We start from the raw sequence: 16,090 nt of genomic DNA, 5'->3' as shown, positions 1-16,090 counted from the left end.
TAGGTTTAGACTGGCTTCCACAGAGCAGCGCGTTAAAGCATGATTAAACACTGCATGAAGAGAGCATGATCACGATGTCCACGTTGGACATATGTTGGAGATTACAAACTAGGACAGTAATAAAAGACTCTCCTTTAACAGCTTAGTTCATTTCTGCTGCATCATCTCCAGCTGCTGAGAACTGAAGCCGTGGACAGTAACTTATACTAGAAAGTTATTCGTTCACAATCTAATCCTGATCTGACCACTCACACTTCAAATCCATCATTAGCAAGAGACTGATGTTGACTGGACATACAGGTACACAGTCACAGTTGCCACATTGCACTTAGGTTTTTTTTAAACTATTCTCCTTTATGGGCTCATTTCATTTCACATGGAATTCTGGACTAAGAACTGCGCCTTTAGAAACTCTCTTTAATGGAATTTGAACGGCAGAAAGGGTTTTCAAATTCTAGTTCACAAGGTGACAGCAAGTTGAAAGGCAACAGTTCTATCAGCTACAGTCACTGGCCAAAGTATTAACAACCACCCCCATCAAACAACATGTGGGAGTCTCTGTGCGTAGCAACAAGAGCCTGAACAGGACATGACCTGTCTTCCACGAGGCTGGGAAACATTGGCAGCCCAGTCCCACCGTTTTCAGCCCAGGGTGTGACTGGGTGATAGGATGTAGGGTTTGCGCGTTCCACAGGTTTCTCCAGTTTTCCACAGCATTGAGATCTGGAGATTGTCCTGGCCTGGGAGAGGTGATGGAAGTTGGCCCCATGCTCCTTTAGCCAAGCCTGCCAGTGAATGAGTATTTATGTGTCTGAGGGTTCCTAGACATTTAGCATGCGAGTATCTTTCAATCGCTGACACACGTTACAAGCGAACTTCATCAACGCTGGGTTTCCACACAGGCCTTTGGGTGGAGGTGTCATTGTGCAGTATCTCACATCATGTTGAAAGACGGAGAACCACAGGGAGGAATGGTTTCTGGCAATCTCAGTCAATCTCAATCAAACCACTGAAGCAGGTAATCTGTGGAGCTCGTCCTACGTAAATAGAAACAATGCAGCAGTCTTGCTCAACGCAGGCCAGGAAATGGCTGGACATTTTCAAGGAACTTGCGGGCACTACAGGAAACTAACTAAATCCATTTTTCATTTATTGCAACGTCGCCATTTTCTTCTCTATTTCAATAGTGCTACAGTTTATTCACGTACAGCAGGGATCAAGAAAGATGATGGGATAGTTTGGACAGCAGAATGATTTACTGTACTGCCACAGACTTAAGCTGCTGGAAGCAGCTATACAGAACCTCTGTATAACAAACTGCCATGTGTCAGCTGACGCCTCTACGGACTTCAACGTGTCACACAAAACCACCAACTAATTTGAACCAGAGAAGCTTTGGCAGAGACCGGGGAAAGACTGGAAGTTCTCAAGAAACCTGTTGGCATTCTGGCATACTGTAACCAGTCCCACTGTCCCTCCACCCCCCATATATGACAGCAGCTTCTCTGCTGTGCTTTTGTAATACCACAGCGCATATCTACATAAACACGGCACCCCTGTGAATTCATCCCCTTTACTGACAGCGCAGACTCATCCAGTCTGTACCTGTCTGCTCTCCGCAGAGCGCCCTTTCCCTCTAACCTGCCTGTGCAAGCTTGAAATATGTACGCCCACTGCGCTCAGAATGATAAAAATAACCTCAATTAAAAAAAAAGCTCAGCTTCTAAAGAAAGACACTTTTCCATAGGTTTGGGTGTTTTGGTGTTTAATAAGTTACCATGCAAACATAACACACTCTCTTATTATGGTGCTTTTACTCTTTTAGGGCTGTTTATTTTTTCAGCTGGTGACTTAAGGCTCAATTGAATGCTGAACTCTTCCAAAAGGCAGCTTTGCCATTTCCTCAAAAACTTCTAATGTAGTCATTTTTTATTACAATAAGCCAACAGAATAAAAAGGCAATAGGTCTCATCTGAAAGTCTTCTAGGCCGGGGCTGGATCAATTATACTTTATGCTCCCGAACCCAGAAAAATTCCAGGCATCCGACACTGAAGAGAGCAGATGGGTGTTGGGGGAACCGTAATACAACCACAGTTCTTTTCACAAACGCTGAGGAAATGGACAAGAACTGAAAAAAAGCAAAGGGATCATGACAACTGAATGATGTAAACAGAAAGTCATGTGTTGCCTACACTGGGCACAGGGGGGTTGCCTCAGTGCATATTCGACAGCACAGTAAAAAGAGTCAGCTCCTGATATCAGTAAAAAATGGGAAATGTGCTATGATTGTTCGAAACAATCTCTTAAAAGTGTTGCCGCTGTTCAGTTCTAACTAAATGGACTGGAGGGAGCAGGACTGTACTCTATCTTCACCCCATCCTTTAAGACACTAAGTAAATAATGCATTATGAGCACCTACTGTATCTCAGTATTTTCTCAACAGCTAGAGTAACAAAACCCTTCCCACTAGAGACCATTTGTATTCACTCCTCTTCTCCCACGAAGAGATGCAGGCGTTACGATCAAGTCACATGAAGAGATTCTGATTACCATAATCTAATTTAAACATCGATTACAAACTACTTATCAACCACGCCCTAGTAGTGAAGGGCAGTGACCCTCCTGGACGGAGGTGTCCAGAGACACAGGGGTAGATGGCAAGCGTCAGATCCCGTAGTCTTGGCACAAGCTTGCAGTGCATAGTAGTGTGATTCCCTCTCCAACCACAGGGAGGTGCTTCCTTGATATCGGATATGGGGAAACCCCAGCAAGATTCATCACACCTTATCCCAGAGTTGCTTGGGTGAACTCAGTCACATTGCTGGGGCACCCTATACGCAGAGCTGGCTGGATTCAGTTCAGTAAAGGTTCAAGCGCTCATTCCATTCATTTACACAACCAGCCACTGGGAAAGCTCAACGTACAGCCCTAAAACTTCTTTCTCTTAATTAGCTCTGTCAAATGCAAATGCGTGAAAGTTCCTTCCACTGGAGGGGGAACAGAAAGATCAGCTGAATTTCAGCTGTCAGTCCTGACTCTCGAGAGCCACAACACACCACCTCTGTGGCAGTCAGCTCCTTCAAACCCTAATGTATAAAGCCCTGGAACAACTGTAGTGCGATGAGTTATAGGCAATCCATTCAGAGGGGTGAAGTGGAGATCATTTGGGATGGAAATGCAAGAGGCCTGCAGGACAGGCGTCGGCCACTCCTCATTCACTACAGCACATAGTGTAGATCTGCTAAGTCAACTAGAAGAACCACCATCTTTTCCAAGTCACTAGAAATTGATGATCAGGTTTACCGGGGCTGGGGGAATGTCACTGACAGCTCCCGCTGGCATCATGCCTAGCTATTCTTCAGTGCTGCGAACTCAAACGCACTAACTGTAGCGAAATGAGCGGTGTTCATAGTTTCAGCAGCGGTTCTGGTTAGGTGTGGGCTTGTCACTTTTCATCATTAGAAAGAACCCCTTTCTTGAACCCCTCATGATTTCTCTCAAACAAATATAGCCACAAGAATCCACCTGTGCTATGTATACAGTTTTATTGTGTACCAGGCTTATCCATAATCGGCTACTCTTCTGGGAGTTAAATTCTTTTATCTTCAATTAACCACACAAAAAAGAAACTCAGTGTCCGGTATATCCATTACCCTCCACATAATTAAGGATATACAGCATTCACAAAACACTCCACTTGGCAGAAAGCAGGCAAGTTACACTGTAGTCGAAACGTGTCCCACTGACATTCTCACAACACTCGCATACTGTACATCACTGCAGTGCAGAAACTGTCGCCTTTTAGACAAGCAGATATTTCCTGGGATCAATTATTTATCCCCGTTGCGGTAGTCATTTGGCTCTCCTCCTAAATTATTTACTTCTTGATAACACAGGGACACCTGTAGCAGTGTGCTCCATTACCAGCAACGACGTATTTGGTTCTTAATTAAAACGCCAGCTGGATTTCTATGCTGCGAAGGGCTTCAACAATAGTCCCTGTTACCGCAAACATCTTTAGCAAATGTCCATTTGCCAGCCGTTTAAAATGTACATTCATTACCTCTTAAAAAGAGACAGGATCAAAAGAACGTAAATTAAACAGCTGCAACAACAGCTAAAACAGAAGAGGAAATCATTCTTGTCCGCAAAATTGTATTTTTAAACGGTGTAAAATTACTAGGTAACAAATTCCCATTTAAAAAAAAAAGCTGCTAACGGGGAATCCAAATTGAGTAGTCAAACAGAAATAAACAGAGTTTAAGGAGTTTAAATGTTCATGAAGACAAGCGATCCCAAAATAAGACGCAGATCATGAGAGAAACGCATGATACAGAGCATTTTCATCGATACAGGAACAATGTTTCTTACATGCAGAAACAGAGATCCTTTCTTTCAAGATGCGCAGAAGGCACACCGTTGAACAGGCTGATGTGAATAAGTATGCAGGGATCAGAATTGGCCTTTTTTTTTTAATTTAAAACAGCAGCGTGACCTTCCTGTTATGGAAGTCAGCACTGAAAGACATGAGACAAAGTTCCCCAAACCATGCTTCCAGTCCGGACTTACTGGAAGAAAAGAGTAAGCAGAAAGCATACCGTGTACATTCGTAGTTGCGTCGCCCGATTGTGACCATTCTGATTCTCTGAATATTTGGCTCGGTGCAGAATACCCACCCCGAGCACCAAATCAGTGCCGACACCTGGAGGAGAGTCCTCACTAATAGAGCTCATTAAGAGCGCTGGCTGAAGTGGCCGAGACGCAGGTGTGGAGTCAAGCTGTGTCAGTCATGCGGTGGGAGATTATGAGAGCGAAGGTGGGCTTTTCTCTACAGAGTCTCGCAAACCAGGCTCATTCCCAACTGCAATCCACATATAATCAACAAACAAAATTAAACGGATACCTCAATCCCAAGCGAGCCAGTGCACAAACTGGGAAAGAGGCTTTGTGCGAGGCAATTTTAAAAACCTTTTCAATTTAAAATAACTTATTATACCACAAATCAGAATACCAGTTTAGCAAGGGCACACTGATATCCACGTTACGCACAGATGTCTCACAATATAATTGTTCTCCCCCCTAATATCAGTAAACGATCAATGCGAAGAGAAATGTAGAATAAATAAAACAGGGCACCTGACGCTGTATAATTCAGCACCACCCAGCTGAGATATCTTTGAGCAATTACCCTGGCAGTATTAAAAAAAGAATCGACAACAGAAATGGGTGGCAAATGGCAGCAGTTCCGGATGACGTCTAGGGCCTCTGGATGCACAGTGGGCGAGGTTGCGGGTTCAAATCCCAGGTGGGCTACTGCTATGGTGCACTCACGTGTCACCTCACTCCAGCAAAGTGGCCCTGCTGTATAAATGGGTGTTCCTTTCACTTTTTTCAGATAAAAGCCCCCACCAAATAAAAAAAAAAACAATAAAATAACTCACAACAAACAAATTATGAGGGGTGGAGGGGGGAGATGCAGAAATGCAAGGGGGGCGCTGGCTCACTCTTTATGCAACAGGGTGCTGCAGTGCCTCAGACTTCTCAGGACAGTTTCCTGTCATCAACAAGTTTTAAACTCCCCTCAATGGGGAACGAGCTCTATTACCCAAGCAACAAAGGCCCTGCGGTCTCCCTTTCGACTTTATTGCGGGCCTGGTGGTGTTCTGTTCAAGAAAGAGGTACCAATCAACCACTTATCCTGCGGATATGTCATACACGACTGAAGTGACGTTCATGCAGGGTTACGGCGCAACACATCCTGAAAGTCCACACAACGTTTTTAAGCTCACGCAAGACTGTCGTTTTAAAAAGACAGCAAGCTCAATCTGTGGAAAAAAAGGAAGTTTCAAAAGTCCCACAGATACCTTCTCAAGGGGATTTTGTTATGGAAAACTGTGCATCAGACTTAACTGCGCCCAGCAAGACAGACTCTCCGATCTATGGGACACTACTAAGGAACAGGGCTTCTGGTGCAGGTGATAATCAGTGTGCAGTTTTTCTTCATAGGCAATTGAAAAGCCTTCATCTCTAGGTTATTACAAAGCACACAGATATATCTTTACAGATCTGCGGGCCTGGGTGGGACAATTACACGTTCATCTTTCCCAAATCAAAGTTGGAACTTTTCCCCCCCCCCACCTGTGGGTCGCCAACACACAGAACTGGAAGACGTGGCTGCCCTAACGTTACACGCTGCCTCACCTGTGACTGCTGCACGGGCAGAGCAGACCGGGAAAGCGAAGGAGCTCCAGAACCGTGGAGACCGGACTGATTTCATGCCATGAAAGCGCTTAAGATCTTCAGAAAACGAGTTGCAAACCGAGCGAGACTTTTAGGGGGGAAAAAAAGATCGATCGGGGGGAAAACACCGGGGCAAAGCCAGCTCTTCCGCCTGGAGAGTAACTAATCGCTGACTCACAGCTAATCCGGGGAGCGGAGGGCGAAGACTCAGTCTCCAGTCCGCGGAAAGAAAGTCTGTAGGAGGCGGAAAGAGGGGCCGTGTTGTGGCGACAAACTTCTCGTCGGGTTTGCCGTCGGACCTTGCCGGACTCCCGCTTTGCACGCCGAGCCGAAGTGCGGGAGTTTGGGGAGATAATTGCAAGCCGTCCCCGGCTGAGTTCCCTCTGGCTCTCTCTCCCGGGAGCGGCAGAAACGCGACACTTTCAGCCGGAGACAAGGCACCGGCAGCGCCTCGGCTCCTCACGAACCGGTCGGGACGGCCAGGGTCACGTCTGCCGGCTTCCCCGCCACAGGTCTCCCCTGCCCCCGGAGGCAGAAGTGGCAAGAAACGTAAACCTCGCTTTTACTTGTTACTCTCCCGCACCCCAGAGAACAAGAGGAACAAGGAGCAGGAGCAGGAGCGCCTCGACAGAGAGAAACAGTCGAAGTCGCCGCTGGCGAAGCGCAAGTGAACCGAATGAGATGCGAGGGCCGGCGTGACCCCCCCAGTTCACGAGTGAGAAGTTTTCAAACTCCCCCCCACAGACGCCCACCCGGGCGAGGTACAACACCGGAGGGAACCGGCGGGCCGGGCCGGCCGGGGAAGCCGGGAGCGCGGCGAGGCGGCCGGGGAGAGGACGAGGACACACCGGCCCGCCCGCCGGGAGGGAGGAAGTTGTGAAGAAGTTTGAGCCCGGCTCCCTCCCTCTCTCCCCCGGTGTGCAGCAGCGGCTGTGGGGGCCGGGGGGGGGGTCCCCCGTCTCTCCCTGCGCGGCGCCCGGCACCACCCGGGACCCCCCGCCCCGCTCGAGCCACTCGGGGGCACTTCTCGCGCAGCCCAGGCGCCCGCTCGGCGGCAAAGCGCGGCTCACCCGGCCGGGAGGGCCCCAACTTCTGGGGGGTGTCTGTCGCGCACACACACACACACAAACACAGCTGGTAACCACGGGAGCCCCCCAAACTCCACGCGCACAACCCCACGACGCGCGTCAGTGGTCGCTTCCCCCCCAGCGGGTAATGGTGGTGTTGGTCCGGGAGAGCGGAACGACCACCACCACAAAAAAAAAATAAAGAAAAACATCCCGTCTGCGTAGCGAGGGGAGGAAAGCAAATTTCATCGTACCCAGGAAAGATATATTCACCTTCGCCTTGTGTTTAGTTGTGCCCTGGCTGCTCTCTCTCTCCCACACGCTCACTCTTCCCGGTGCTGCTGCTGCTGTTGCTGCGTGTTGCTCCCGTTGGTAAGTAACTGTCTCCACGACTACAGTCACTATGGCGCGCGGGGGTCTCAAGGCAACTGTTGCTACCCTCTTCTCCCTACGTCACCAGCAGCGGAGGGGAGGGGGGGGGAAAAAACCCGGGGAGGAACGCCCCGCCCCTTCCGTCACTCCCGCCGCGGACGAGAACTCTGGCGCGTTTTCGCCGCCTTCCTGGCCCCGGCCGCGGGAACGGGGGCGCGCGAGGAGGAAGGGAGGGGGCCGGCGGGCCGGCGCGAGCGAGGGCAGTGGGTGACGGGGCCGCCATCTTGAGTGTGGAATCGCGGCCCCCCCTCCTGTGTGTTTATATTGATAAATAACCCCTCACATACAGCCCCCCCTCCTTAAGGGATTGCGAGGCTCAGGTACGACGCTGAGGTATTTCAGGCAGTATTGACGGGGCAGATAAAAGAGAGCCTAGTGTTAATTTTGTTGGTGCAGTTTGGAGGCGAGGTTAAAAAAAAACGCAAACGTAGATCGCTGCCAGAGATGACGAGTTCGTGAGTTTATTTTGTGCGGTGTGAACGTTAAACATGTTATGGGAATCACCACTTTGGTTCCGAAATTCATAACACCTTTCGTAAAATGTCTGGTCCAGTTCCTCTTTAAATGACTATTTTTAATCCCAGTTTGCACGGAAACGGTCATAGTTTTTCTCCGAGGCCACAAACTTCACTTTAAAAAAAAAACTTTTGTATAGTTCTTGGTGGGGGTGGGGGATCGCTAGTTTTCTCTCCGGTCATTTCAAAGAGGCATTTATAACCACCGGGACCTGGAGAAATCTCTGTAGTAAACATAACTTTGTGCAAACCAGCCCTGGTTCACTCCGGAGACGGTCGGAGAACTCAGCAAGTGGGTTAGTTTCTGGCGGTTGAGCTGTGCTCTGCGTTACCGTGGTGTTGCAAAGCGCTGCAGTCTGGGGGAGATCGCGATGAAGGCGCGACTGTACAGAGATTTATTCCGTTGATCGTCTACAAACCTGGAGCGCCCGGCTTCACCCGGTGTATACGTGTGTGCTTGGAAATGAGCCGTGCTCCTCAGTAGCGAGTGTGAGGCTACCTGGAGCCACAGGGGAGAGGGGGGAGGTGATTTGTGCGAGACAGCTCTTCTGCACAGTTTCCATTGAGGAAGCACAGGAGCGGTGTGCCCTGTCCACAGAGGGCTTTGCAATCCCCGGGCTCTGTTGCGTTGAGCAGTACACCCATTTGTCTTGTCCAGGGAAGGAGGGGGGCTAAATGTCACACCTGTTTTCCTGTGATTGGGGTGGCTTTGCGCCTTAAACAGAGATCGAAACAAAAAGATAAAGAAGCTCTACATCTGGAAGCATTTTGACCACAAAAACATTGCTTTGCAGAGGAAGTGTCAGTAGCTGTGATGTTGGTTAGAGGCTGCATATCAGACCCCCCTTAACAAGCCGGTCTGTTTTCAGGCCACATATTAGCTGCTACACGTTTCTGCCTGCGATAAAACTGTGCCCTCTACTGGGAAGGCCTCGTTCAGAGTAACTGAGCTGGGTTCACATTTAGCTGCTTAATGCAATGTTACAAGAAAAATGGAAACGGTTGTTCTGTAGGTAGAAAACAAATTGAACAGAGCAGACTAGAAGGGTCACAGGGAGAAATGAAGTGCAGCTAAAGCTGAGAAAAAGGCACTTTTCTACACAAAGGGTTGTGGGAGGCTGGAACAAGCTACCCAGCCATGTTACTAAAGTTTATGTCCTGCCTTCCTTCAGTAAAAAAAAGCTTGATGAGACACCAATCAATACCCTGTGAGCAGAGGTGAGCTGGAAGGACTGAATAAGTTTCTTTTAGATACATAGATAATACTTTATTAATCCCGTAGGGAAATTGATGACTGTTTCTTTAACCTTTTGGATGGCTCAGTGGTCAGCATTGCTGCTTCACATCATTGCTGAATCGCTTGAATAACTGAGGGGAAGTTGGAACAAAGACTTGCCAAGAGGGTGGATTGCAGGGGAGAGTAAATTGCAGAAGCTGACCGACCTGTTTAATATTCTAGGGCGGGTTTGAAATTTGCAACTGGCACGAGCAAGAAGCAGGCCCTAAAGAAGCTCACCGCAAAGCGGCGCTGGTTCCGTTCATGAAGTTGTCTGCGCTTCCCAGCAGCAGTCGTGAAATTCATGGTATGAGCCACCCTTCAGTCCATCCATCCATTTTCTAACTCCTTCGTCCAACTGGGGGCACAGGAGAGCCAGTGCCTGTTCCAGTAAGGGGTGAGCGCAAGGCAGAAGACACCCTAGACCCGACGTCATTCCATTGCAGGGCGCAGACACACCCTCACAGCAGGGCCAGCTCTCCCAGAAGCCAGTTCATCTACACAAATGGCTTTGGACTGTGGGAGGAAACCCACAAGAACCTGGCCTAGGGAGAACATGCAGACTCCACACAGACAGCACCCCAGGTCCAGAATTGAACCCAGGGTCAAAAGTGCCACGAGGCAGCAATGCTAATTACTATGCCACCATGCCGAATGAGGGTGTCATTTTTTTAAAATCTATTAATCCATTAAAATATGGGGGTGAACCAGGACAGTCTGGGTTAAACGACAGCTTTACAGGTGATGGCTGCAGTAGCAATGGGCTGTCTTCCCTGAAGCATGGATTGTGCAAATAAGGTCAAAGGTTTTTAGGGATGAAGTTACAATAAGTGTTCAGTAGGGGGCGATAGATGAGCACGAAAGAGTGTCCCGTGACAAAGTGCAGTAACAATAGTTCAGAAAAAAATGTTTTTTTTCATTAACTTGCCAGTGGTATGGTATTTGATTAGTTTGAAGTTTGACTTCCACATCAGCACATCATAAAATACCTGCTGGCTTGTGTTGGGTTGAAATCCTAAAATTTAATAGATCAGCTATTAATCACACAATGAAGTAACTGGAGCATTTATGATCAAATTATTTTTAAAGTTTTGTACTAAGAATCGTTAAATGTCATTCTATTCACTTTCCTCGGCTCCTATTATCCTGCGTGGATACCTACATATCTCGTCTACTAAACAAGAAAAGTGATTTTCAGACTGTTTTGCTCCAGGGGTAAACTGAGCACTTGATAAAAACAAAACTAGCAACACGATTTTCAGAATAGACACTTTTTTTCTGCTGTGGTAGGCCTTCCCCTGCAATGTATTTATTATGGAGTAAGGATTCATGGTCCAAGTGAGGAGTTAACAGACTGCACGTCTGACTGCAGTGGAGGTTTTCAAAGATGGATCTAAAAATTTGGGAAAACCCTGCTAATAATGGGCACATTACTATTTAATGGTACCTTGGGAGATGGTACCTTGGGAGAATATTTAAACAAAACCAGCATGTCCTTGTATAACTAACATCATATCCACAAAATATATGATATACATTATATCTACTGACCTTTTTTAATGACAGGAGTTATTGCCAGGCTTATGATTTTACATGTAATCTTTTCAATACACCAAGTGTGTGAAGTGGGTTTGTATGTCCTACTTTATAGTTAGCGTTCGACTGTAGAATATGATTAAATTAATCAATTTAATAAGGTAGTCGAGTACAGAACCAACAAAGGATAAGTCGATTGGCTGTAGTTGTCAGTGTCAGTTTTGGGAGACGTCTGTAGGTGGGGTGTTTACTTCAAATAACCACTAGGTGGAGCGATTACTCTGCCAAAATCCAGATTTAACATAAGACCTCTACACACGATGACGAGACGAATTTACTCAATGAAAAATCTTCAGATTTCTTAATACCTTTATGTTAACTGCACTTTAATCTACAAAATATGTAGTAAGCTATATTTGTGTCTGTCCATTCTTTTATTTTCTTTTATTTTAGGGAGTTTGTTTTTGGAGAAGCCAGATACTTAATTCTGCATCCTTATACCATTTATTATTTGCATGGTGCACTTCATTAGTTCATTCACCGGAATGTCTCACCTATCGTCTGTTAGCATGTACTATTTCCAATACACTTTAAAGAAACATCGTTGACAGATACATATGCTTACGTACAGTATGTACAAGCGTTTATGACACTTAAAAATTAGTATTATGTACACGCAGGAACTGTTATATGCAATAAAAATACTGAAAGTGACCTATGCACATTGATCAATGGTGTTTATTGTCCGACATTTTTCTGTTTTTATGCTGTACAGAACCTTTGAAACTCCTGATGACAAAACAGTGTCCTGCCATTAGGCAGGCTGCCCGAGTTCAGCTGGTGCACTAAGGGTGTCACTTTGTGGATCTACTGTCCTTCACGTGCATATCAGTCTTACACAACCTTAGTAGACTAGAGAGAACTAGGAGAAAAGCGAGAGATGCAATACATGATTGCACATCTGTGGGAGAGGTACAAGTCTTGTCTGCATATCTGGGAGAGATATAAGACATGATTGCACAATCTGTCTTCTGTTCTGCTAATCTCATAGGAATGATTCAGGTGTGTGCTCATCAGGCATCTACATACATTTGTTTAGAATTTTAATTTTTCATGTAACTTACTAAATCAAGTTAAATATTATTGAGAACACAAAAAATGTCTAAGTCTGTTATTTGAAAACTTGAGCTAACTTCTAGAAAAATGTCAGCCTGTCTTGAAATACTGTAAAAACCATTGGATGAGGCAAAAGTCATTTTGTCTGCCTCCTAGCAAACCACAAAGTACAAGATTTATGGACCCTACATTCTTAAGCTTGTCTTTTGCAATAAGCACATTCTTTTTTTAAATAAGCCACTGTATGGTTACACCTTGTATCAGGTTATTATTTTTTTTAGATTTGGCATTTTATACTTATCTACTGATTGAGAAATGCTTTCAAACTTTAGATAACACTTTAAAGCAACATAGCCTCATTGAAATGTAAAAAATATTAATATGTAGGAGCAAACTCTAAATTTATATTCATTGTTATACATTATGGAGAGGGTTGTATCTGTTCCATGAATCAACACATTGAGCTAAAATATAAAAACCAGAATATAAAGTAAAAAAATGTTTTTAATTAGACGTGAATATCATATTAGGTAGTATTTGGCCATCTCTCAACACATACTGGCAAGCCAAAATATTAGGAACCCCTTCCTTCCAAACTGGATAGATTGTCCTGTCCTGTCCTCATCTGCAGCCAATGCAAATATGATCGGAAAGATAATATATATCGGGACCAGAAAGACTAGTGAACAGGCAATTGCAGAGATTAGGAAGAGGGGAGTGCTGCCACTCCAGTACAGCAGCACAACAGGAGTTACAGACCTTGGGATCAGAATTCTGTTCTAGTTTTCTGTCCAAAGTCAGAAACGGTTCTTTACATAGCATTATCATTGCATTGAGCCCGTTTAGGTTTAAGTGTATTTAAAGAGGATAGGAAGCCTCCTGGAATCCGATCCTGGAGGTCAAGAGCTGGGAACCCTGCCAGTCTGTCAGTAGGAAAGGCCGGGATTGATACCGCAGGAGGTGACAAACCGCTGATGTTCCCCGTGAGTGGAGGAATAGCCCCAGTCTGGCGGGTGGTGGGCTGTGAAGTGGCCCTGCTTTCGGACCCTGGTGGCAAACACACACGCGGCCAGCAGTGTGACCCCGCAGCTGGGGTCAATGACCGCGTGTGCCGACCCCGGCGGGTCCGCCTGGCCGCGTGGCGTGTTGCGCGAAGGCGGATTGTCATTGGCTGCGCCCCGCCCCCCGCCGTGCGCGCCCCCCCCCCCCCAGGCGGCGGGGGCGCGCACGCCCTCAGAGTGGCGCACTGGGCTCGGCGGGCAGGTTGAGCTCTTGGCAGACCCGGCTCTTTCCAAGACAGGTTTCGCCCCTTCAACAGACGCCTGTTTTGTTTTTCTGAAACACTCAAACCCAGCTTTACAGGTAAGACTGTATCGACTTTTATTTCGCCCGCAGTCTGGCAGAGGTGCCTGTTTTAGCCCTACGCCGGGGAACACATGGCAGTCAGACAGGTTCAGTGTGTTGAAGATGCCGGCTGACAGTTTGTTAGCTGCTGATCTTTTTCCGTTTTCCTATCTTTAATAAACCCAGTCTTGCTGAATAAATGACCCGAGACGCTCCGAAAGTGTATTTTATTTATGACAAGTGACCCACGTGTTCATAAAGGGACGTTTTACCGTAAAACCACGAGTAACCTTGAATAAATGGACTAGTAGACATGTGAGTCATGTTGTACCTTTTTGCATACAATAATACTTTAAATATATATATGTATTTTGTTTTCCCGGGGAAAAAAAAAGTTTACGTGTTTTCGTTTTAGGTGGGTATTTCTCTCTGAGATCCATTCGTACAAGTCCTATACAGGCGCCCAAATGTGTTGAAACAAGTCAGTTCTGGCCATTTAAAATACTGACGACCTGTATTGTTTCAGGGATTCAAAATAATTCTTAAACCCTTTTTTCGTGAACCCCAGGAAACCCCCTGAAATTTGGGCTGTCTGCCCTGAAATTCAGCCACAGCTCTTGACAGTCACTGGGGAGAGTGTGACACAACGTCAGGCGTAAAGCATGTGTTAAACGTGTCATTTCACGTTTCTTTTCGTACTTGTCTGTTTTTAGAGGTTCTTCCGCCTGGTCGTTTTCAGCGCTGTATAGATATATTTTTGAACAAACTGCTGAGCAGATCGCGCCTTTTTTTCCTTTTCTTGTTGTTGCTTCCGCTCGTCTTCGTCTCCCTGGGCTGCAAGTTTCAACTGCATTTTTTTTATTTTTGCTGCACCGGTCTGTCCAGTTGCTCATCACTGAGGAAACTGTTTCTTCCCGTAAATCTAAAAAAATGAAACAATCCCTTGTTGTCTCAGGAGCTCCTCCGTTTTAGACAGCCATCTAATTTTATAACATTTTAAAGCAATTGGAATCATGACCTCAAGCAAATCGATCATGTGTTCATTAATCTTCTGGTGACTGTTTTAAAGACTAACCTCGTGTTATTGTGATCTTGGTAAGCGAGTGTCATCTAATGTGATTCGTGCAATCTTTGGTACATTAATTAAACATGCCATATTTTTCTGCGCTTTACAATTCGTGATATCTACACGTCTTGAAATGTTTTTTTGTACGCCTATGTCTTGCATCGTGTTGGTTGTGTTCTGCCTAGGGACTACAGATGTAATTTAGCTTTTTAGCTAACTGGTGCATTTTAAGAGCTGTGCACCAATAAGCAAAACTAATGTAGGACAATTGCAGTTTCAAGGGGCTGCTTTTGAGAAATCTAAAATTGGTTAGATGAGCGACTTTGGACATGACACGTCTGTTGTTAAACGGCTTGTCTGCGTACACAGTTTATCGTCTGCCTACACCTGTCATAATCCTTTAATGACCACTTGGGCAAATTCTTGGTGATTAATCTGAACCCAAACAAGCTATTGCGAGTGTATTTATGTGTAATTATATACCTGTATTTAATTCTCAAGCCACTGTGCGTGAGGTCCAAGAAGTTCTGCGGGCCGCATTTAAAATGGGTTTAAATGAAAGGGGTCGTTAGAGACTTGAGCTAGCCAAGCGACTTTGCTGTGCTGTTCCATTGTGAGATTTCATCTTCTTAAACCTGTCTTATGCGGAATAATGTTTTTTATATTGAGGAAGCTAGTGCCGCAGTTCTGACTGTACTGTAGCTGTGTTGGTAAGATGCACACTATGATAGGTAGTATCAATATTAATGTGTTCAGAAACTGAAAATGTATTCAGATTCTAAACTCACCTTTTATTCATTATTGAATTGGTTGTAATAAGGATTTTCATATCGGGTAAACCTATCGATATAATCTCCACACAGAATGCAAAATATCCTTTTTGAAATCCTTGAAAAGATTATTTTGAAAGCTGAAGTGTTTGTTCTCTGGGCGCTTGGTTACTTAGTAAAGTTACTCTCTCCCTGTATTCAGACATAAAATGGTGTGGTCCCTCAGACCAGGGAATTGGATACTACAGGCTCAACTGTTTAGAAAACAGACTGCTTGAAACCATTAGCGATCTTGCCAAACAGTAGTACAGATCACAGAACTTCCTGTAACAAAAGCGCAGTTGCTTTCCTTTCTGCTCAATGGAAAAAGTGCATTTCAGTCAAACATTTCTGCTATAAAGACCTATGAAGGCTCCCTTGTCGCGGTGGTGCCGATGTTTCGGAACACGTTGTGAATGCCCTGGACCGCCGCGGTGCTGCTCTTGCGTCGTAGAGTCGGCGCCTGGGTGCTGATCTGATGGTGGGTTGACCTGAAGGTGGGGGGACAAAAAAATCGATCACCTCTGTCTGAAAAGATTCAGGGTGGTCACTCAGCCGGGCAGGGTGGGACTCTGAGCTTAGATCCACCATGGTTCTGTGCCACTGCCACGACTGACCTTAAGGACAGCTGTTAGCCCAGCTGCTGAAGTGAGATATCCGGGGCCAGCCTGCCTGGACCAGACGGCAG

At 46.0% G+C, this 16,090-nt stretch overlaps 1 protein-coding gene and 1 long non-coding RNA gene across 4 annotated transcripts in view; one reads left to right on the top strand and one right to left on the bottom strand.

Moving 5' to 3' along the window:
• rfx2 (regulatory factor X, 2 (influences HLA class II expression)) overlaps window positions 1-7,643 on the bottom strand; it is a 57,260-nt gene extending 49,617 nt beyond the window's left edge. For all 3 annotated transcript variants that reach the window (XM_088907392.1, XM_088907393.1, XM_088907394.1), the window contains exon 1: window positions 7,582-7,643. The gene's annotated coding sequence lies outside the window, so the exon portion shown is untranslated. The remainder of the gene's footprint in view (window positions 1-7,581) is intronic.
• Window positions 7,644-9,224: 1,581 nt separating this feature from the next.
• On the top strand, window positions 9,225-11,785 carry LOC148814021 (uncharacterized). The gene is made up of 2 exons (XR_016086176.1): window positions 9,225-9,473; window positions 9,715-11,785. It is a non-coding gene; the product is annotated as an uncharacterized LOC148814021 (long non-coding RNA).
• The last annotated feature ends 4,305 nt before the right edge of the window (window positions 11,786-16,090 follow it).

This window comes from Atractosteus spatula, chromosome 28 (genome assembly GCF_055471065.1).
Source record: "Atractosteus spatula isolate fAtrSpa1 chromosome 28, fAtrSpa1.hap1, whole genome shotgun sequence".
Classification (NCBI taxonomy): domain Eukaryota; kingdom Metazoa; phylum Chordata; class Actinopteri; order Semionotiformes; family Lepisosteidae; genus Atractosteus; species Atractosteus spatula.
This window is presented reverse-complemented; position numbering and strand designations above follow the sequence as displayed.